We start from the raw sequence: 23,418 nt of genomic DNA, 5'->3' as shown, positions 1-23,418 counted from the left end.
ATTTTTATACTCTTCCTTATGTTTTTGTATTTTTATAAACAGTAAAAAGATATTAAAGCTGCAAATCAGTCAAAGTGAAAGCAAGCAACGTTTTCTGTGCATAAAGGAAAAAAGGCAGAATCAAACTACTGTTCAAATATTCGACCAGGTTTGTTTTCCTATTGCATCTCTGAGTAATAATGGACATCAAGTGGGAAAAAGGCAGGAAAGTCTGAACCCATTTCAAGGTTCTAATCGTATTGATAATGGTTCAAGTTTGCATCTTTATGAAGCCATAAAATCTTTTTTAGGGCCATTGGAGCTGCCTTATGTAATCCTGAAGGATGTGTCATTTTCCACCTTTACAAAGCTAGGCCCATTATCTTAAGCAGAGTACCACTAGCGATCTGTCTCCAACTCTGGCACCAGATCGCAGAGGTGATATGTGAGAGAGAAATTCAAGCACAGCTAGACTATAAATAGCGGGAGATTTAATTCCATACTTAAATTTAATTTCCTTGGGAGCTGAGCTGTACCACGTCACAAAGAATGTTTTTAATCTAGAGCACTCAGACCTAAGCGGTTAATATAAACCTTAACAAACACACTAGAAAGCACGACAACCATGACAGAACAGTCAAGGCCTCCCTGGTGTCTGTCCGTGAAGCTCATATGCTGATGTCAGCTGTCTGGATATCAGCACACAGTGGGTGCAAAAAGGAAAAGAAAGACACCCGAGTAAGACTGTACTGAAGTCAGAGAGGAGAATGGTTTGTTCCAAAGCCTAGACAAGTGCTGTTCTAGGCATCCACACGGGGCCTTCCCAGGGAGGGGCCTTCCCCTGTGGAGTAGCCACAGGTCCGTTTTAGTGCAGCAGGTAGAATATTAGAAACAGACACAGCAATTCAAAAGAATTTCAGGAGAACAAATCCAGAACAACCTCTTCATTTTGTGAAAGCCTGAGTTTTAACTTTCTCTCATTGCACCAAAAGCTGCTCTGGCACAATATGGCTTTAGACTTAACCCACTCTTTAAATACTGTACCCTCCGAAGTACAGGAATTCAACAAAAATATAAACAAAACAAACTCGTTGAATGATAAAGTACTGGTCGAGTGGGTAACCCGATTCCAGTGTCACCCTGAGAGTTGGCAATATCCTCTAGTCATGACCACTTTGTTTATTTCAAGCTAAATGAAGACACAGTTTAGCTTTCTCAGTTTAAACAGTTTGATTTTCATGAGCTTCCTGTTGATTTCAAGAACAATCTCCAACCTCACATCCTCCTCCCTGCTACCCCACTGTACATACAACATCAAGGGCTAACAGAGTGTCGGGGGTTTCAGGTAGCATCAGTGAAGGAGAATTTGAAGTTGTACCTGGGGAAGAATTCTGAAAGGTGGTGAGTGAAATCCTACTTCTTTGCCTTTACCCCAACTTCAACCTATTTGCCTCTGCTGAGCCGCATGGCTGGTAGCTGGTCCCAAGGGAGGTCGTCGGCTGTGGGAATCCCAGTGAGTAGAGTGGTGTGGCCGTTTCTTCTTTGAGGGCTAAGTAAGAACTTGGGAAGAGAGGCCTCTGAGGCAAAGCGGAGGCTCTTGGGAAGAGCGTGACCTGCAGAGGCCTGTGCGCACCATATCCTGCTCAGAATAGGATAAGGGGAATTAAAATCAACTTTGTATAAATACGCCAGATGTTCCAGCCCACAGCAGAGCCAAATCAGCTGAATGAGTGGGCCGAGTCTCTCTAGGCAGGAGTAAGTGTTAGACATGAGCTTCAATGAGTCAACAGAACAACAACAAAACAAGTGATCTAAAGGGCCCTCCTACAATTGCAAAATAGAATTGTAGGAGGAGATAGAAGATAAGTTAAGCAAAAAATAATCAGAACATTTAAGGAAATTCAAGTATAGCACCAATAAGACTTTCTGTAATTGACAATCATGATTTTCCAGTGGCAGATTTGAAGGAGAAGAAAGTCATTTTCAGGACAGAAATTTGTGGGAAATATCACGAGATGGAAGGGAAGAGATAAGGTTGGCTCTATAAGACCCAGTGAGTAATTATACTCATTGTAGGGATTCCAGAAGGAGACGGAGGAACTGAAGAGAGTCAATAATTAAATAGTAGGAGGAAATGTCCCTGCTTTGAAATGTCCCTACTTTGGAGGGTAGAGTATTTAAAGAGTGGGTTAAGTCTAAAGCCATATTGTGCCAGAGCAGCTTTTGGTGCAATGAGAGAAAGTTAAAACTCAGGCTTTCACAAAATGAAGAGGTTGTTCTGGATTTGTTCTCTTGAAATTCTTTTGAATTGCTGTGTCTGTTTCTAATATTCTACCTGCTGCACTAAAACGGTCCTGTGGCTAAATCCACACACTGAAAGGGCTTACCAGATTCCAGGAGGGTGCATGAAAAAAGATATATTGAGGTATAGTAAAAATTATTGAGCTCTATCAGAAAAAAATGGTCCAAAAGCTGGAAATAGATAGAAGAGATTGTTGGGTGTGTTTTCTGTGCAGGGCAGGACCTGACTTTAGATTGACTGGACTATTTGTCAAGTCTGTAAGTGGCTGAGGCTCATGTGCACATTTTTATCTGATAGAGAAGAAAATAATTTCTGTCTTGTTGAACAGATAATCCCCTAAGGGTACAGTTTAGGGCTCTGTAAGACATTAAGCAGGTCTGTATCTAACCTAGCAATTTTATCTCAACATTCTTTCACTAAATTGCCTGCTTATACCTCCCTTTTTCAATTCCCTCTGAACCCTTTAAAAAACATTTTACTGGTTTTCTCAGTGTTTAATGAGTGAAAAAATCACCAACAAATGCTTGAGTTACATTACATAAGAATCATGGTTTCACCTTTTTGAAAATGTTTCCTGTAAGCGTTTTGGAGATCAGCCACCGAAACGCCCAGGTATGCTCACCTGAAGAGCGGCTTCGTTGGAGAGGTCACCTGGAGAGCTGCTTCCGCTTGAGCGTGTCTTTCCTTGGAGTAAATCACAAGAGGCAATACAAGTTTAACTTTGCTGATGCTCTGTTTCTCCAGTTTATTATTTTTGTTCTTTCTCTCTCTATTGATTTTGTGGTTTTGCTCTTTTCTGTTTCCTGCATGGTCAATAAAGTCATTCCCCAGTGGGGGCAGCAATGGTTGGGAATTGGGTTTCATGGTTTGGCCATCGGTAATCTCTGTCAAATGGATGATGGAAATCTAGGCTCTGCAGGGTGAGCGATAACAGAATTTGGTTCGTTCATCTTTTTCTGTTTGCCTATGTGTGGACTCAAATAAACTGAAAAGTATTTTGTGAACACCGGGAAGGGCAACAGCTTTTGAGATCGAAACTGGTGAGTTTTTGTGTTTCTGGGATTACTTTCACTCTGCAGCTGAATTGTATAACTGGGCTAAAAGCTATGTTTGTGGAATTGTAATTCAATAAAACCTTTACCTCTTGTGTGTGAATGTGAGATATTTTCTACTTCTGGAGGGTATTAATAAATTAGATCACAATGTCTATTAAATTAAAGGACTCTTGTTCTGATTGGTTTTTAGAGATAAACAGTGCTTATATAAGTCAAATAGTCCCAGATTTCACAGAGTAAATAAACTAAGCTTTTATTACTGTAAATGCACTAGTCTTTTGAGGGAAAAAAACACTTCTTACAGAAACTTCTAGCTCAGTAACATATTAAGAATCTAAGTTCACATAAGCTAACTCCTTTGACAAATTAGACTGGTTTAATAATTTTTTTTGATTCATCAGTGTTCAGTATAATATGGCATATAAGTGTATATATACGGGTATCTAATTTAAAATTAATTTGGTTTGTTTTTTCATGGTGAGACTAATTTAATATGACCTTCCTAAGCTTCTTACCTTGATCAAGGGAACTAATATTACAGATACACAGTGCTTAAATTATAAAAATATTGATTTGTCTTCATAATTCTGATAAATATTTTTATAGCAGTAATTATTTCTGTAGTTGTCAATTAGAACATCATTTCCAAGATCTGTAGGTAACTTAAAACTGGAATTTAAAAAATTGCATTAATCAGATAATCAATGGATACACAGATGATTTATAAGCACTATTGATACTGAAACATTAATTAATAAGCATAGTTTAAGTTTGTATATTTTTGCATCTAATTTTGATACCCTCTGAAGTGGCTATATCCTTGAGATATTCATGTTAATGAATGTTTTATTTTTGCCATGTTATAAAGGTGCAAAGGATATGTACACCTGGAAAGTTTTATTATCAGTGTTCATGAGTTTTGTTTGATAAAATCCTTAAATATGATACATTTCTTAATTTTCTATGTTCTAGATTGCTCTATGAAATAGAAGCTATTTTTTAATTAAAATTTGCAATTAATATGGGTACTTGAGACTATAGGAGTCATAGTGAGAGAGAAATACAACTATGCATATACTTTTGTTTTCCAAGAAAAAAGGAGAGTGATTTTATCCTAAACTAACATGTCAGTTTGTTCCAGAATATGAGAGAGCATAGTGAAGGACAAAATCTGAGTATGTGAGCAAGTTTTAGAGGATTTGAGGAGATTGAATTTTATTTGCCTTGAATTATAAAATCTGAGTCTGTAAAGAAGCTATGAAATGTATTAAAATTTTGCCAAAGTTTGTCCAATTTTGAAGAGTTTATTCACCAGGTAATTTAAGGAACAAAGAGGAGCTTGTGAATCTTTTACTGCCAAATATTATATTAATGAAAAACTAGAATTTACCTTTTCTCTATTAAAATCATAAGTTAGTCTTTGGATTCTGAATAGCTCTTAATAGAAAAATGTTATTTGGCAACCTCTGTGAAATCTGTTCAGATAGTAGAGACTCCATATCCCATCAGAATAATTTTCTCTGCTCTGTTATTGACTTCTATAATGTCCTTAATTATTTTTTAAAAAAGCAAAAATAAGGAACAAATGCTCCTTATTTGTGAAAGTTAGAATTCCTTACAATCATATTACTTTATTTGATGTTATTTTAAAATATTTAATTGATACTTTGATAACCAAGAACTAGTTCTCAACATCCATCATGCTATTAGATAAGTAACCAAATCTCCTCTAATAACTCTTTTCATTTTACCTGCCAAGTTTTTTCTATAACTAGAAAAATAAAATCAGTATGTTTTTTACATGTAAAGCTATATTTGAGAGTTACCAGAAGGCTCCAGAAAGTTAAGATTTATTATTATTCCTTATATAGAAGGATGCTTAGAAATAATTGGGAGTGTTTGTTATATTCCATTTTTCACAACTAGTTTGGCACTACTGTAAGAACTACATGGAATAAACGGCAAATCAGAAGAGATGTCCGATCTTCCCTTAAGTTTATATAGGTAAAATGTTATTAACACAAATATTTCAGAAGTTGTGCATTTTATGAGATGACCCTTGAGATTTATCAGTGCTCTCATAATTTTTATTCTCAGGAAAAATATTGACCAAACCCTTATAAAATAGTTATGTATTGTACCCCATTACAGAATATCATTTTCCTCCATTCTTATTCTATTGGTCCTTATAATAAGCTGAGCACAGCCATCCCGTTTCATTATTGAACAAGTTTCAGCTTCCTTTAGATGACTGCCTGAAGGCTAGTCTATAAACTACAGACTAGTATAATATATACTCAACAAAGAAGGACAGCTTCAGAGTCTCGTGGGGTGGACTCTGCCTGGTTTTCTATTGACATTTTAAAGAATAGACACTCGGATATACCCTTCTGAGCTTTGAATATTTAGACAACTTTGAGATTTTACCAATGGATGGAGTTAGGAGTACTAGGAGTCTTTTCAGTCCTGAAGAAGATATTCATGATGAAAGCAGATGGTTTGACCCAAAGCTCCAGTGAAGTGAGAAGGATTACATGGGGCCAAATAGACTGATAAGGGAAATTAAATTGTGGTTATTTATTTGAAATATTGTTATCATTATTATTTTTTAATTAAGGTAACATTGATATACAATCTTATGAAGGTTTCACATGAACAGCATTGAGTTTTCAACATTCACCCATATTATCAAGCCCCCACCCCATTGCATTCACTGTCCATAAGTGTAGTAAGATTGTTAGCATTATTTTTAATGTTCCATTTTTTAACAAATATGAGGAAGTTCTTTTTCTTTGTTCATAAACTATCCCTAGCTCTCAATTTAGTAAACTTTGCTCTTTTAAGCTGAGATACATATTTTAATGATGTCTGGTTCTCATTGAGCCTTCAGAATACAGAAATACTTCTATTTAGTGTTCGTTCCCCCAGCAACTGGTTATTTACTTGGAAGCAAAGCAGCTCACAGAACTTGCATTTTCCTTGAAATAATTTCCTGGGAAATTAAAGACAAGTGTATTTTGGGGAATTATATAAATGATAAGGAAAATATAGTGAATGTTTTGGGCTGTGTAAAGAGTTTTTAATCAGGACCCTGGACACAGAAATAAAAATTGCTAATAAGTTTAACAGATTTCAACTCTTAAACATTTAAAACTTACAGGCTTCTAAAACTCCATGAACAAAAGTGAGAGGCAGATAATAAACCAGGAAGAGTATTAGCTGGAGAGTTGATAGGCAAGAGGTTATATTCCTTCATATACAATTTAGAATTAATGAAAGAAAGACAATAATTGGGCAGGGGATATGAACAAGCAATTCTCAAAAGGAGAAATGGAAATAATAAACATATAAAACTGTAACCTCATAATGATCAAGGAAATATATATGTAATGTATACACACACACACACACAATAACAATGATTGGATGTCATTTTTTACCTGTTAAAGTTCCGAAGATAAAAATTGCTAATAATGTGGATGAGGATATTTGAAAAAAGCATTTGCATATCTTTGTTAGGAGTGTATAATATTTCTGAAATTACTTTAGAAATACATTTTGGCTTCTGGACTACTTCATTTAGAAAATAATTATTCATCATAGAACTCAATAATATCAAATAATTGGGAATAATCCAGATTTCTGTTGATGGTGGCTAAGTTAAATAATTGGTGATACGATCATACATTAAAATAGATATATTGTTATTTATAATAATGTGGGATGATATTTAATAGCATGGACTAACATTCTTTACATATGATTAAATCAAAAAGATGTCACAAGGTATATGGTCATTTTTGAAAACAAAATATATTTTTTAGAAAGTAGACTCAAAGGATAATTATAAAAGCATAAATAGTGATTTATTCTGGGTCATGAGATTTTCATTTTGATTTCCTGCATTTTGCTGATGAATGTTATTAAATATGGCTATAAGGAACATTACTCTTTTGTTAAAACTAACGATGTTTTAAAAAAGATACTACCCTCAGATTCTTTAATCCCTTCATATATATATTTTAACTCAACTTAATTTCCAATATATTTTACTTGAAAAAGATAAATCTGTTGGGTATAAGGTTTAAAGGTTGATATCTCTGTTTCTTTTTTATTTTATAAAGCTGAATTCGATATTTGGGGGAAAATATCTGTGTCTGATTTAAGTATTTTTGCCAACTATTTTGCGGTATGTATGTATGTGTGTTTTACAAGTAAAAGTTTAAAATTGCTTAGCTGGACATGGTGTATTTTGTTTATGATGTATCAGATAGTCAAAGTTTAATTTTAAATTCATTGAGCAATTTATTCTTGAGATACTTAAAAGCTAACATCAGACTCAAAAAACCCTGCACAGAACCTTTCAAAAGTTTGCTTTAATATGCCAAAGAAGAAAGTATTTCAAACTATTTAACCTCTCATTAAATCTCATTTTCTAAAGGTCAAAATATGAGAGCAATGACTCATGAAAACAACCCTCACCTCCCCGTCTCTCCATGATGTTCCTACCCAACTGTCTGCCTTCTCTTAGAGTCAGCCTTCTGCAAGCCTGTGAAATAAAGAAGGACGCAGTGAGAAACTGGTAGGTTCTGAAATATGTTTTGATGGCCTTACGTTCACAAATGGGGAGTGACTTGGAGTCACCAGCAGAACAGAGCATGAGAACCTTCAGATTCAGGAAGATACTCCTTCTTGGGAAATTTTATCCTAAATTAATTAGTTTTAACTAGAAGTCCATGGAGGCAATCCAAGACCACCCAGCCCACCAGCCATCACCATCACAGTGATGCTGGGAGTATTCTGGGAAACTCCTTTTCAGCTACATTATTAGCACTCAGAAACCTCCTCTTCTATAGACCAGATTTAAAGAGGCCTCATATCTCTGGAACCTCTGAGGACCAGGACGTCACTGTGCTCACCTTCAGTTTCTTAAATGACCTCCTAGCATCCTGTTGAATAAATATTTAAAGACACTGGGACTTGACAGAGATGCTTGAACAGTAGTGACCCCCCACCACCCCAGCCATACATACACATCATTTTGTTAGTCACTTTTCTTTTACTCTTAAAATGTTGATTGTTGATTTGCAGGATCGTTTCACCAGTTGCATGATTTGCTCCCTTTTTTTATCAAGAACTTTGCTTTTGTTGAATAAGTTAGTCCAACTTAAAGTGTGACGTTCTCCATTTTCTCATCATTTCCATTTTAAAAGACATTACACAGGCATGTGTGTGCAGACACCTGTATGTGAGCATCTTTTCATTGCTATTGTAATTTTATGTCTCTTCTTACAAAAGCTTTAAAAATCACTTTCACTCTTACATGCTTAGAGAATAAAACAAGGACAATAATGGTTTTAAATGCTTCCACATCAGCAACATCCCTCACTTTATACATCTTAAACTAGTGAATAATATGACATCCTATACCAAAATAAATGTACTTAAGGGAAGGGCTGGCAAGGATGGCATGTTTTTGCTTCTTTCATACATGTAACTTTTTTTTAGATTGAAAGTTCATGAAGAGTGGGGACTGGGTAGCCAGACAATAACATTCTGTACCGCTTGGTTTTCCCTTTTTGTTGAATATATTTTAAAATATTGTGTCCATCTTGGTGACTGCATCCTCCTTACAGTTTGAAAGTTAATAAGCACTTTATTTTTTGAGTGCAAGATTGAACCAATGAATAAACTGATGATTCATCCACACTAAATATTACAGATGATGTGTTAGTAGGACCCTGTGTTGACCAATCTGCGTTTCAAAGGAGATTAGTACGTGTTGCATAGAGAAGAGTCAGTGGCAGATATTGTGTATCACTTTTGGGGAAGGACCATGTGTGAATCCTCTCATTAACCAGCCTGGCCAATGACTAACCTTCCTATACCCTGCTATTCTTTCTCCATTTTGGAGTTCCAGAATATTTGTTAGGCTTCTGCTGGTGTCTTCAGAGCATTTATCACCTATATATGTCCCCATGACTTGGGTGAGGATTGGGGGGAAATCAGTGACCCCTTCCTAATCTTAACAGGAGAATCATCAATTGCACAGAGATAAGACTTCAGGCTCATGGACCTTTGGTTCTGGGAATAGACACGACTACACAGGAGTTTGTTATTTGGCTGTGTTCATTAAAACAATTTGCCTATTTGACCTCATTAGCATGATTTTTAAGATTCCAGGAAATTATTTCGAAAAAAGATAAAGTTGTAAATAACTTTATTGTTTGTTTCAGGAACTATCCCCAAATCCATCTATCTGAACACTAGGCTGCTCAATTTACCTTCATCAGAATAAATATCCTTTTTCAGCATGACAGGTAACATCAACTTACTGTTTATTCTTCAAGATGCACTGTGAAACCCTTGCTTTGCTCACCAGTCCTAAACAGTTATGTCTTGATCTATCCTAATCAAGCACCCTTCTCTCCACTCATAAAAAACCAGCTTACTCCAAATCTCCAAAATGTTACAAATGGCCTATCTTTGATCTCTTTTTATATGCTACAAATAATCTTTCAAGGAAGTGATATCCCTCCCCCAGTAAGCAAGGAACACAAAGGTGTTCTTTCAACAGGTTATTTTAGTGACATTTTCAGGAAGCAAGTATTTGACAGTTTAGAATGAAAACATTGTGGACTCTTACACATTGTGATTGACTTACTCAAGTTTTTTAAATAAGCGATCTTACTTTCTGGTAAGAATCCTTAGGTTGTTGAGTTATGTGATACAGTGTGCGGGAGCTGGCTTGCATCACTTGACTTACGCCCTTTTGGAGAGCCGATTTTTAAATAATCAAAGGATTTGAAAGCTATTTGTTAAAATATTGGTAGCTTTAAAATGGTCATGGTCAGAGGATTTACAGCATGGGAATAGGCAAATACTACAAATCAGGGCCCTTTTTTTTTTCTTTTGAGAGCTGGCATACCAGCACACCACTGGTTTATTGCTGGGTTAATCTCATGTGGGGTCCTCAAAGGATGCTTTGTTCATATTGGGAAATAGGGATGAAAAACATCATCCTTTTTTGAGATAATGCAAACTTTAAAGCTCCATTATTATCAGAGATGCATTTATATTTTTCCATTACAAAGAAATTGTTATGGAGAATGGTGTAGGTATCAGGAGACTTTAAGTCCCAGATCTCTGGGAGATATATTCCTAATTCCATTACTTTTACTTTGCCATTGAGAAAATTTTAAATGGGTGAACTGGATGCACAAAAAGTTCTACATTTAGGAGTTTTACGTTATTTAATATATTGCTGAAAATCAGCTTTGAACCAAGTGGGAAAGGAATAACCAGTCTCATTTTGGGGCTGACTGCATTCACTGTCCCAGACATACACGTCTTCAGCTCAGCCTCCTGAGTCACTCCCCCTGCTCCAGACTTCTGGGATACATAGCTGGTCTTGGTTTTTCAGTGAGGGCAAGGAGATCTGTCAGCTGAAATCGTCTGACATTTTAAAAGAGAAAACTTTTATAAATAATGTTAATAAGAAAAGCCAAAAAAAGTAAAAAAAATACAAAACCATGGTGATACATTGGTGAGACACTAATTCTTAATAGAAAAGCAAAATCAACCTTTGCTTATTTCTTTGTCACATTTCAGCTCACCTTTTTTTCTATACATAAACACACACACACACATATATATATGCTTCCTCAAACAGATACACATGTTTGTTCTCTAATTTGGAGAAGGGGCTGGGGTGAGAACTGGTTAGATTATCCCTCCTTAGTGAGTTCTGGATGGCAAACACATGGATACATGAGACTTGCATAGATTTTATATTTTTGTATTATTACACATATTTTATTTATTTCTTGGACTAGATTTACATCTTTTCTGGGAAAATATTGACTAAAGGTATCAGTGACAACAACAGCCAGGAGAATTATGTAAGTCTGCCTGTCCGTCTTATTTTCTTTTGTTGTAAGGTGTTGAATCATTGGAATGAAATCAACACTAAAACCCTGGGGAATTTGGTTGATAAAGGAGCTAAAATTCAAGCAAAGTTATTGTGTCTATAACTCTCCTCAAGCTTGGCAGCAGAATATGGCAACTTCTCTTTCACTGTGTGAGCTTAACAAAAAAAAAAAACACCTCTGAGATCCCTGGGTAGGCTCTCACTTGTATTTTTCTCCTTTACATGGCCCTTTGGTTTTCTTTTCTTTCTTTCTTTCTTTTTTTTTTGAAAAGCCTGGAAGATGATTTTATTTAGCAAGGCAGAAGTACACTGTTGAAGAGAGGGAGGCCTGAGAGGTCAGGACTGGCCTTGGTTTTCTAACTGAGAGAGAGACAGAAGGGAAAACAGGAAATCCTTGGTACATATTTGTTCAAGTTTATGAAATCATAGAACATGAAGAGACCTTTTGGTAAACAATACCAGTTCCCAAAATTTTGCAGGAACAGAATATTGAAGTCACAACATCAATGTCACATGGTATTTTCATTGTTGTGTAATTGGTAGAATCAGAATCAGAACCAGATAGAGGAAGTGAGTTTCATGTTACTAGAAGTTATGGACTCCAAAATTATTGTTTTTTGGCCATAATGACTGACGCGACGTTGGGTTTATAAATATATATATATATATACATATTAAAACTTTTCCATTTTCCCCTTTCTAGCTCTCTCTCCACTTCTTTCCCCCTTTTATCCTGTTCTTTCCATTGTCTTTAAAGCATGGGCAAGGCTCACAAAGAAAAGGAACAACCTTTAGAAATAAACAAAGTAACTTCAGATTTTCCCCCTTATTCTTCAAGGGTCAATGGTGAGCAATTTGACAATCCATGTTAGAGCTCAGCATAAATTCCCTTGTGTAAAAATCTAAGTCACAAATAAACGTAATGGAAGAGTGGGATTTTCTTACAACAGATTCTCAAAACTGGTTTCCAATAGGTAATATACCCACCATATAGTGATTTCTCAGAGAGTCTTTAAAGACACAATCTGCTAAATTATTTTACTGCTCCCCAACCTGTGGTCTTAAGAAGCATTTAGTCATATTTTTCTTGTGGGTAAACTCTGCACAGAAAATTACTTTTGGAATTAGCCACAGAACCTCTTTTGGCCACTAGAGTATCATTCAGTAATTGCTTCTTTAGTGTTCCTTAATGACTGGGAAGAATTAATGAAGTTACTAGGTAATTTCTGTGCTGTGATAATCTGGCTATAATTTGTTGAAAAGAAGAAACTATACTGCAAACATTTCTGAACAGTAATTATGTTTTTAGATTTGTCCCTTCATTCAGCAAACATTTTTTGAGTGTCTACCACAGATGGGCTCCTTATTACGCACTGGGGAGGCAACATGAACAAAAGCAGTCCCTAGTCCCCCAAAATAAGTCTAGATCTTATTTGACAGAGTACCAAGTGGCAGTTAAATATGGTGTGATATTGCCTCAGTATGAGCCATGCACACAGTTCTCTAGGCAGGCTGGCTGCAGTGGTGGTAATTGGAGGCTGAAGACAACAATGATGGTGCTTGTAGCAATGGTGGGTGGGTGGTGGGGTTGATGGATGTGCTGGGGATCACAGAAAGCTTCTTGGAGAAGGTGCTTGCTGAGTTAAGCCCTAAAGGATAAATGCAGATTAGTTGAATGAAGGAGGAGCATGTTCTCTTAATGCTTACCTCTAAGTGTCTCAAACACATTTGCAATACATTTTAGTTCAAAATTCCTACTTGGCTAATGAGAGAACAATTCTGAGGGGTTCTTCAAGTTCTCATCTTACAGCTTGGCTTGACTCTCCTGATGTGTGGTGTGCATCTCACGTGTGTATCACCACACCTCTGCACACTTAGAAGCCGTTCCACTGGAGAATGGATTACATGCTCTGGTTTTTGGCCCCATGTCAGGGTTTGACTGAAAGCAATACTTTCTCCATCGCCTCTGCTGCAGCAAGAAGTATGCTATGCATCATAAGCCTGCCTGGTAACATTGACACTTTTATGTATCCTTGAGAAATAATTTCTGGAGCTGAAAGGCCAAGAATTTTGTAGAGCGGGATTTTGAAGAAATAAACAAAATGAAGACAACATGTTAAATTCTCTAGTGTGGATGCACTTTACAAAAAATGACATTCTGGGGACTAAGGTCACTGAGGTGAGAAAAAATGATGAGGTTGCCACATAAATCTCATCTATGTCCTATAGTTTTTATCTGCTCCAGGTCAGTAGGGATTTAAATGCCTGCCCAACAAGAATAGAGCAGTCAAGATATTCCTCAAGGGATCCTCAGAAGAAATGTAGATTATTTTTTATCTTTCTTGCCTGTAGGGACCAAGAAACCATAAAATCACACTTGATGCCCTATAGCATATTGGATTCTGCTTAACACACCTACACATCCACTTCTGATCTCCTGAGTAGTTGTTTTCATTTTAGTTCTCACTGACATGTTCCCTGTTTCGCTAATATTCTTACCAACATCAAAGACTCACTCTCTATATTTTTAATAATATATAATATCAAAAATGTTATTATATAACATGATATTAATATATTAGTAAAAAACATAGATATTTATCTTCCACAAAACTGATTGGTGTAAAATACTGCCTATTTTTAGTGCTGACTCGAACTGAAATGATGAATCATCAGACAAGTAGTGGTGGAGTGTTTTCTAATACTGGTAGCTATTAAGTCGATGCTTGCTCTGCCAGGTATTGTACAACCTGTCTTAGGAAAGGAGAATTTCACACTTGTAACACTCCTACCAAATAAACACACACATTTATAAAGGTCAAAGGGTTTTCTAAGACCATATGCTTGAAAGTAGGAAAAGCAGAATTTGAACTCAGCCGATGTTCGTTGTTATGCTGAATAGATTTCAATATTTCACAGATGTTTGTGACTAATCAGTTTTCAGTGCACCTGAACTATGTCACCTAATTGTGAAACTCAAAGATGAATTGGATCTTGTTAAGACATTGAGACATTGGCTTAAAGATGGAAAATTTGAAAACAGTAATGCAGGAAACTGTAGAGGAAAGGAGGAAAATTTATCAGAGAAGTGCAACTTGAACTAAAACTTTAAAGATATATGGGACACGTAGACAAAGACAGAGGGAAAGCATTTTAGGAAGAGGGATATTAGTTGGAGGAAATGTCACAGAAGAGGATATACAAACAGAGTGATGAGAATCTGACTTGCTGTGATTGAAGCCTCAGCCCTGGGCAGGACCAGGATGGAAGTCAGGGCGGCATTGTGAGTGCTTATTGGTAAGTCAGGAAATGGCACCAAAGACCAAGCTTATACTTGACCTTCCGCTGGGAATGAATGTTGAAAGAAATAGTTTTCCCTCATTTCAAAGGAAAAAGAATGACAGTTTCCTTGCTATGACTGCATTTCAGTTTCATGTCTCCCAATCTGTATGTGCAAGAACACTGAGTGATCAGTGAGTTTGGAAGGCAAAACTCTGTGACCTTCATCAGAGGGCTGACATATAAGTAAGTTTATAACAATTACCTCTCCCTTTGTCTTTGAAAAAGCACTTGGTGCCCCAAGGTTCCTTGACCTGAAATCCTTCAAGGCATGAAGTTAAGAAATGAAAATGTGATAGATCTGACTTAGGGATGGTCTCCATGGGAAATGGTAGATCAGCAAACGGTCTGCACAACTTTTGCAAGTTTCTAATAGAATTATCATTTTCAACTTTCTTTGGAAATGATGTCTTTTATTTGGCTTTGAGGTCCAGAACAAGGGAAGAACAAAGATGGTTTGATGCAGTGTAGCAGTTCAGAGACAGGTAAGTGGGGGAGAGGGGGTAGGGTTGATGACACAGGCCTGAAATTCTGCAGTATATGTCAAGGGATTCCATAATGTTACATGCTCTGAAGGAAACTATGTAAACAAAACAAAAAGAAGCAAGGCCAATGTTCATCAGGTATGCTGCAGTTCCACACACCAATTAGCACCAATTTCTGACTGGCTAGATATTAGTCCAATTAGGTGGGGCACATGCTGTACTTGTTGCTAAGTATTTTAAATGTCTATCTGGAAGCAGGGCCAGCTATATTATTTGTGGGCTCAGTGCAAAGTGAAAATGTGGCAACTTCTGTTCAAAAAGCAGGAAAAATAGTTCCATTAAATATGCCAAACTACAAAGCTTTTTCCCTCTGTGGTTGGTACCTTGACTTGTCATGGCATTTTTTTAGCTTACTGTTTAGAGTCAACATTTAGATAAATAAAAAATTTGATAAATAAGTGAAATTGTTAATATTTCAAGATGGTGCCAGGAGAATGTTAAGCTGAGTGGGGGCCCATCTGAGAGAGGGGCTCTGCATATAGGTAGTATGCCCGTAAGCCAGCCTTGTCTAGAAAGAAGTAGTCCAGAACTTTAGCAACACCAAGATAAGCATTTGCTGAGAGTAATTCCTTATGGGTAAAGTAAGAAAACAAGAAAGAAATCAAGGGCTTTGTACATCCTATAACAAAGATGGTCCAGAGTACCAGGTTACCATCCTGGGGGTATGTGGAGCACACAGAAGACAAGGAATGTCTGGATGTCAGCAAAGGATCTGTTATGGTCTTTCCTAGAATCCTGGAGGAGGAATCCAGGAAGAGCACATGGGCTGAAGATTAGTACCATCAGGTGAACCCTTAAGTGAATACACTGACCCTGTCTACAAGCTGCAAATGTGTGAATTCACGTCAGCCCAGAAAGAAGTCTACAGGGTGAGGGGTAGAATTTCAAACCTTATTCTTTTCCCTGTGTGGTCAATTTTTTTACTCAGTGATTTGGGAGGTCATGTTGACAATGGAATGGAGCTGTGAAGGAGAAGGAATCCACTGAATGGCAGAAACAAATCAAAAGCCTTGACCCATCATTCCAACTTCCCCAATCTAAGAGATATAGCTTAAAATGGAAAAAGAAATGTCAGGAATAGTATATTGAAAATGTGGATTCATAGTTGCACATGTAGAAACGACCTAGTAGCTTTATAATGAGGACAGCAAATATTATGTGAGCCAGCAGCATGAAGTAGCTGGAATAAAATGGCTATTTGCTATTGAGCTACTTAAATAGCAGTGTAATGTCCGGGACAGGAATGGCAATAATGTAATTCAGCTCTGTACTCTTCAGACCACACCTGTGGTATTGTTTTTAATTCCATGCATCACATTTTAATAGTGATATAAACAAATTACTATGATTATTGGAACTGAATAGGGAGAGGGTAAGGACTCAAAACAATGCAATCTAAAAAGCAGTGGAAGAATGGGTTATTTAGTTCTGCAGAAAGGAAATCTTGGTAGAGAAGGATGAGGGATGAAGTGAAAGGTGCTTCCCAATACTCGAAGGGCTTTCATGCAGAAGATGAGTGAGACGAACTAATTTAACTAAAGGATGAAACTAGAGCTGATAGTAACTGCTAGAAGGGGATAGATTTCAGCTCAATGTTAGGAGGAACTCTGAATTGTAACAGCTTTCTGAAGAAATGAGGAGCTTTGGGAAGTAATGAATTTCCTATTGCTGGAGTGTGGGCACGGTGTCATCAAAAAAGGTTGTGAAGTCAGGTGAGGGGTTCACATTCAGGCCTTGGCACTGACTAGCATAACTTGGTAAAGTGCTCAACATCTTCCAATTTCAGTAGCTGCTGGAGTCGATGTCTAACTTTACTAGGAGTGTGTGGAGTATTAAGAAATCTATGTAAATCCCTGGATGAAAGCTCAAATGTTGTGCTCCCAAGATATTGAATGTGCATTCCAGGAACCATATATCATTTGACACATGTACACAAACATATTTCTTCAAAAGCGATGGAGATTACTTTGGCCTAGATCTCAAGATACCTATCTGGAAGTCTTTAAAAAGGAGGAACTTGCTTCACATAGGTCTTACCAAACTTCTCCCTTAACTTCTTATAACATAAAAGCTAAGATCTTAAGAATTTGCCTATTTAAGACATTGAAAGTTAAGAATAAGTATTCTTAGAGTTCTCCTAGCGAATTATCCATTTTTATATGGGGGTTTTAAATGTGTCATTGCAAAATTTGATAGTCTGAACAAAACATTTGAAAAGTAAGTGAAGTTTAATCTATTGAAAGCCTAGAATAAAATACTTAAATTCTCATCCTCTGAACCATCTTTTAAAAATCAAGGCATTTTTCTGGGGTGGGGCAGAGGACTCATAAGGATTATAGAAATCAGTACTCTCGTAGCTAGCCAAGTGGGATAAGATAAATTCTATTTTGTAGCTGGAAAAAAAGATTCTACCACTGGAAAAATTTATTGAGCACCTTCCACATGTTAGATGCTGTGTCAAGTGCTTTACTTTATTTCATGCAATCCCAGCAACAACCCCAACTGACACAAGTCTTTCTCTTTATTCAAAGCTGAGGCACCAAAGATGAAGGATGGAGAATCTCCTTGAGGACAGAGACCTTGCTTCCCTTATTGACTGCACTTAACTGGGTTCTGGCATATTAGGCACACAAGAAATATTTGTTGAATTAATGGATAGATGAAAGAACAAATGAAAACATGGGATCTCAGAAAGAACAAGCAAACTGAGCTCACAAAACTTTGTAAGTGGTAGAGGTTGACGCACACTCAGGTCACTGCCTTGGCTCTCCTCAGAGAGTTGAACAATCTGCCTGTGATTGCCCCTGATTTCCAGACACTGTATCAGATGTATGGGTGGTAATATGCATTCTCATGCCTAAAGACCACTGAGCATCTGGTAAATGACATTGGGTAAATCTGAGATAATTATTTTTACAGGTTCTTATCTTTTCTAAGTGTATGATTTTTATCTGTATTTTAGGATGTTTGTGTCATACCAGTTGCTTCCAATATTTTAAAGGGATACTATTTTATAATAGCCTTTATTTTATGATTATAAAAATAATACATGGGTGACAGAATGAAATTATGTAGATTTGGGTTTGAATTCTGAATCTTCTGTAGATCAGGGAGTGAGTTTAGGCAAAATACCTAATGGAGATAGTACTTCCTATGTAGATTCTTTTTTTTCCTTTTGGTCAGAATTAAATGAGATAATATACACAATTTTCTTGGCATACTGGCATGTACATTATAGGTATTCAACACATATTGAACCATTAATGATAAAACACTAACAGCACATGTTCATTATAGAAAACGTAGAAAACAGAAAAATACTGAAAACAATGAAACTTCACAATCACATCCTGAAAGTAAGTAATTTGTTGTCTAAAATGTTTTATTTTCTTCTAAAAATTGTTTGTTTTTAGATAGTTGAGATAGCACTGTAAATATAATATTGTGAACAGCTCTTTTTGTTTTTACCTTGGCAAAAGACTAATTGGATTAAGAGATAAAAGCTGAAAAAATGTCAGAGTGCCTTCCACACTAGAGCAGTTTGATACTATGTTCACAGAATCTAAATAGACACTTCTTTGTCTTTTAAATTACTTTTCTATTCAAGGAGTGATGAAGTTGAAGTATTGCTCCCCAGGATATCTGGAAGGCAGTAATTATTATGCTCTCTAATTGAAGAATAAATGTCCGGTTTTATGCTGTGCTTTTCTCCAGGCCTGTGCTAATCAGAAAGCTGCATCTTCAAGCTTTCAGATAATTAGTGATGGACATTTTACTCTGGTTGTTTGATAGGCATCCCTTTCCTTTCCAATGCTTTCTAATTAGTAGTCAAAAGAGAAATTGCATCAAAGAAGGTGAATATAACTACATTTATGTGGCTCAAATGCCGCGACCAGTTTGTGAATTACTCAAAAACCTGGGAATATTTAACTTGGAAATCAGATGTGCTTTTGAAAGAGAGATTGTCTTTAACGAGGACGCTCTCAAAGCAAGGGGCTGACAGAGAGAATGTCGTGTGGCTGCTCTCTTCCTGGTGGCCTGTGTATCCCGAGTGACTGCAACAGGCTTCAGCCAAGGTCAGGGACGGGAGGGATGGCTGAGCTGCTGCTTTTGGCTCTCACCTCACCGAGAGAAGGCACTATCTGGTCGGAATTGCTCTTCCCATTCTCAGGAAAGAGAGGACTAGAGATTCAAGGCAGTTCTGCCTTCTCAGTCTACAGCTAGCCTAGAAAGGAAGGTCAGAAGCAGATACAAGCAGGAAGCCTTGGCCATGGGTTTTCTGTCTATCCTAGCTTGCTAAGAGCCAGCTTCCTGGCTAGAGCAGATTTTTAAAATTATCATCATCACCATTATTATTATTGTCAACATCATCATAATACTCGGTGTGAGCGAGTGGGGAGCGAAGGCTACTTGCCTTGATTTTTCTGTACAGCTGGTGGATGTAGCATGCTGGGGTTGAATTGAGTCCCTAGAAAGATAATGCTCAAATCCATACCCCCAGGATCTGTGAATGTGATCTTATTTGCAAAGTAAGTCATTGCAGATGCAATCAAGTTAAGATGAGGTCATACTGGATTGGGGGGTGGGGCAATCAAGTTAAGATGAGGTCATACTGGATTGGGGGGTGGGGCTAAATCCAATGACTGGTGTCCTTCCAAGAATGCCGTGTAAAGGTGTGGAGGGACACGAAGAAGAGAACCATGTGAACACGGACAGAGCCTGGTCTGGGCCGCTGCCAGCCAAGGAACACCAAGGACTGCCAGGAGCCCCCAAAGCCAGGGAGTGACAAATGAGGATCCTTCCCTGGAGCCTTCAGTGTGAGTATGACACTTTCATTTTGGTCATCAGGCTTCTGAACTGGGAGGAAATAAATTTCTGTTGTTTTAAGTGACCAGGTTTGGTTATTTGTGATGGCAGCCCTAGGAAAAAGATATAGTGTGTGTGGGGTTGATGTCCATTTATACTAAGCCCTTTATAAGAAGCCCTAGAGTTCCTTTCTATTTGCTGACTGAGTTTGTACTGCTTCTTATCCTAGACTGCCTACCACAGTTGAAAATGGAGAGACGGGGTGTCCATATAGCTCAGAGGGACTTGTGGACACATGCATTTCATCTTTGGTTGAGTTTGCTCACAAGAAGATACTGGAACAAGAATTTGTGAGCAAGGAGTTTCTCAGGAGATGATCCAAGGGAGTAGGGGCAAGAGACAGAGGGAAGGAAACAAATGCAGGGTAAATTGTTGATCGGCTTATCACTGTGGGCAACTGGGACACAATCCCATTGGAGATCTCAGGGGGACAATGTAGAACATGCCTCAGAGCTTGCCTCCTGGAGGAGGGAAGTTGGGGGATAAATAATTCTTTCCATCCTAGATGCTCGGTTGTTTCCTCCAAGAATAATGTCCTTAATATATTGTGACCTTCAAGGGTATAACTTGCAGTTATAGAGTCTGCGTTTTACCTCGGTGAGATCTCCCTCTTAATCTTCATTTTTGAATTCCAAAATCATAGTGGAGAAAACTTTTTATGGATAGAAACAAATCAAATTGTATGTATCCTCTTCTTTCTGTAATAATTCTGGAAACTTCTAGCCCATCACTTTTTATGTATCATTCTGGAGGAAGGTATTCTCCTAGATTGGCGTCTTCACACACATCCTTGCATGAGACTCCATAGTCCAACCCGTGTTTACTCCATGGGCTGCTTACTATTTCTGGGAAAGTTAAGAAAATAGCCTCAAAAGGTAGATTTGAGGTCAAATTTCCGCATATTCCGAGTCTGCTTAAGGCAAGGCAGTGTCACTCCTTTCAGGATTTGAATTGGCAAACAACTTTTTGAGTGGGAAAGCCCAGTGAATTGATTCTGTCAAAAATCAAATTTTCAGTCTTCTTCTTGGTTGCTGAGCCAGAATGGCTTTCTAGCAATGTAATTTTAAGCCTTGGATTTAATTTGGCAAAGCAAATGTATAATAAAGTTAGCAAAAATTATGTAACTGTCTCCCTAACCAAAGAAGTGATGAATGTGTCCAGGGACTACAATTTTTTTCTTTTTTTGTATTTACACAGAAAGACTCACCCTACAAGAATATGCAGTTCTTCACTCAGAGAGTCTTTTGGGTATTGCAAATGTTGCAACAAATTCAAGTCATACAGGAGAGAAAAGTTCAGTATCACCTCGAACCATAGCAGATGGCAACAGAATACCTGCCCAGGGAACCTGGCTTCCATTCCAGAGCAACATGATCATCAAGGTGTGATGAATCATTGCCACCGTCTGTGTTACAAAGAGGTAATTTTTCTGGAACCAAAATTGCAGTCTGGCAAATGAGCTCTTAGCAGAGCAACAAGTCATCGCTCATCTGAGGCTATAGAGAGCGCTTGAGCAGGAAATTATTAGTGCAAATGATTTGCCAGAAACAGAGTGGAATCTTATTAAAGACCAGAGAAAATAGTCAATTGGTAATGAGATGCAAAATAAGCAGTCAGCGATAGGAAGAGGGGAAAATAGTATCTCCAGAGGTTAAACTGCAGGATGTTTCTTATTCTGTTTTATTTTTTAGGAAGCGATTATTAACCGTCTCTATAAAATTTCTCACATGGCATCCAGGGTTGCTGTGTGAGTGATGACTCAGAGTTGTGAAATGTAGTTGTCAAGTAAGAAATTTTCTTACTTTCTATTTTCTTTATTCTAGTAAGATCATTGTGTAGATAACATGTATCTAAAATCCATTTCTTTGTTTGTAAGAGATGTGCATTTGAAGTTGAGATGTATCACATATTTGCAGTATGTATCATTTAAAAAAATACTTATGTGTAATGTAATTCATAAGCATATTATCTTTCAGAAATTGAACAACAAAAGTTTTGAATTCATACTGACTGGGATTCCTTTTCTTTATAAGTTATGGAATTAATCTATGGCAAAACTTATACAACTAATATATACAGAAAGCAACAGCAATGCAGTTTATATTAAACTAAACAGATGATTTTTAGTGTAATGTGTGATCCACAAAATTCATTTACAAGTAAAAATTTATTATTAAATCTTGTTTGCTGATGTATTTTAAAATTGTATATTTTTTGAAGTAAAAATGTTAACAATCTTAAACTTACTATCTAAATTGCTAAATATAAATGCAGTATATTTAGAATTTTTTCTTCTGCTCTTTATATGTCTATAAGTCTTTGGCATTTTACATAAAATTTATGTCCTTTCTTTTAAATCTTCCTGAACTCTGTACACCACTGTTCTATTATGAATATATTTTAAAAAAACATATAAAACCAATGAAAGAGAAAGTCGCCTAGGGACTAGACTGTAATAATTCCTCCCTGAAAATTAGATTTGGATCCTGTAAATTTGGGGGATGGAATAATTTGGGTTGAGAAATACTGGAAACTATAGGCTGGCTCTGAAGGATGATTCAGAAAGCCCCAATGAGAAAATACCAACATCTAAGCCTATGGCTACTTTATCTATATGTATGTCTTATGTTTATATCCATGTGTATAGCTATCTATACCTACATATTTAGTCATTCAAACAATAGACAGTACCTCAAATGGACTCTAAATTACATTTTACATACCTAAAAATGTGAAAACCCATGAATTCAATACAAGTAATTCTAATTTCTTTGATCCTCAGATGACTTTCTGAGATGATATTGCTGATGATTTTGGTGATAAATGAAGAAAAGTCAATTTTCCTGGTGCTGCCCTCCAACTCTTGAGTCTCCAAGTTCTTAGGTTCTTATATTTTCTTCATTCACTGTAAACTTGAAATTGTGGGATTGTTTCTTGAGAAGGTTTACCAGCTCTGGGGTAGATTTGACAGATACTTTCAGAAGGCCCATGAATATCTTTTTGCTGTTGTTGCTGTGGGTACATATATTTTTGAAATGTAGTTGATATACAATATTATATTGGCTTCAAGTATACAACACAGTTATTCAGTTATATACATTATTCAGTTATTGGCATTATTAAATCCTCACCCCACCTAACGTAGTTACTTTTCAACATAGAAATACATTAAAAAACTAATGACTGTATTCTCTACAGTATACTTTCATCCCTGTGACTAATTTATATTATGACTGAGATTTTGTAACTTTTTATCCACTTCATCTATTTCACCCATCCACCCCAGTTCCTTCCCTATGGTAACCATCAGTTACTTCTCATTGTCTGTGAGTCTATTGCTGTTTGTTCATTTTGTTTTATTTTGTTTTTTAGATTCCACAAATAAGTGAAATCATATGGTAT

General features: G+C 36.8%; 2 long non-coding RNA genes across 3 annotated transcripts in view; both read left to right on the top strand.

The window, feature by feature from the left end:
• Nucleotides 1–2,921: 2,921 nt before the first annotated feature.
• Nucleotides 2,922–15,243, top strand: LOC140843090 (uncharacterized). The gene is made up of 5 exons (XR_012120541.1): nucleotides 2,922–3,321; nucleotides 7,778–7,918; nucleotides 9,573–9,656; nucleotides 11,172–11,237; nucleotides 15,034–15,243. It is a non-coding gene; the product is annotated as an uncharacterized lncRNA (long non-coding RNA).
• Nucleotides 15,244–15,891: 648 nt separating this feature from the next.
• LOC108390044 (uncharacterized) overlaps nucleotides 15,892–23,418 on the top strand; it is a 115,367-nt gene continuing 107,840 nt past the window's right edge. Inside the window, exons 1-7 of one of the 2 annotated variants that reach the window (XR_012120539.1) lie at nucleotides 15,892–16,019; nucleotides 17,682–18,506; nucleotides 19,810–19,967; nucleotides 20,186–20,380; nucleotides 21,214–21,436; nucleotides 21,708–21,801; nucleotides 22,799–22,899. This is a non-coding gene — a long non-coding RNA (uncharacterized lncRNA). The remainder of the gene's footprint in view (nucleotides 16,020–17,681; nucleotides 18,507–19,809; nucleotides 19,968–20,185; nucleotides 20,381–21,213; nucleotides 21,437–21,707; nucleotides 21,802–22,798; nucleotides 22,900–23,418) is intronic. The other variant, XR_012120540.1, reaches the window with a different exon arrangement.

The sequence above is a fragment of the Manis javanica genome, chromosome 8, assembly GCF_040802235.1.
Source record: "Manis javanica isolate MJ-LG chromosome 8, MJ_LKY, whole genome shotgun sequence".
Taxonomy (NCBI): Eukaryota; Metazoa; Chordata; class Mammalia; order Pholidota; family Manidae; genus Manis; species Manis javanica.
The sequence above is the reverse complement of the archived record's forward strand: the minus strand, read 5'-3'. Positions and strand labels throughout refer to the sequence as shown.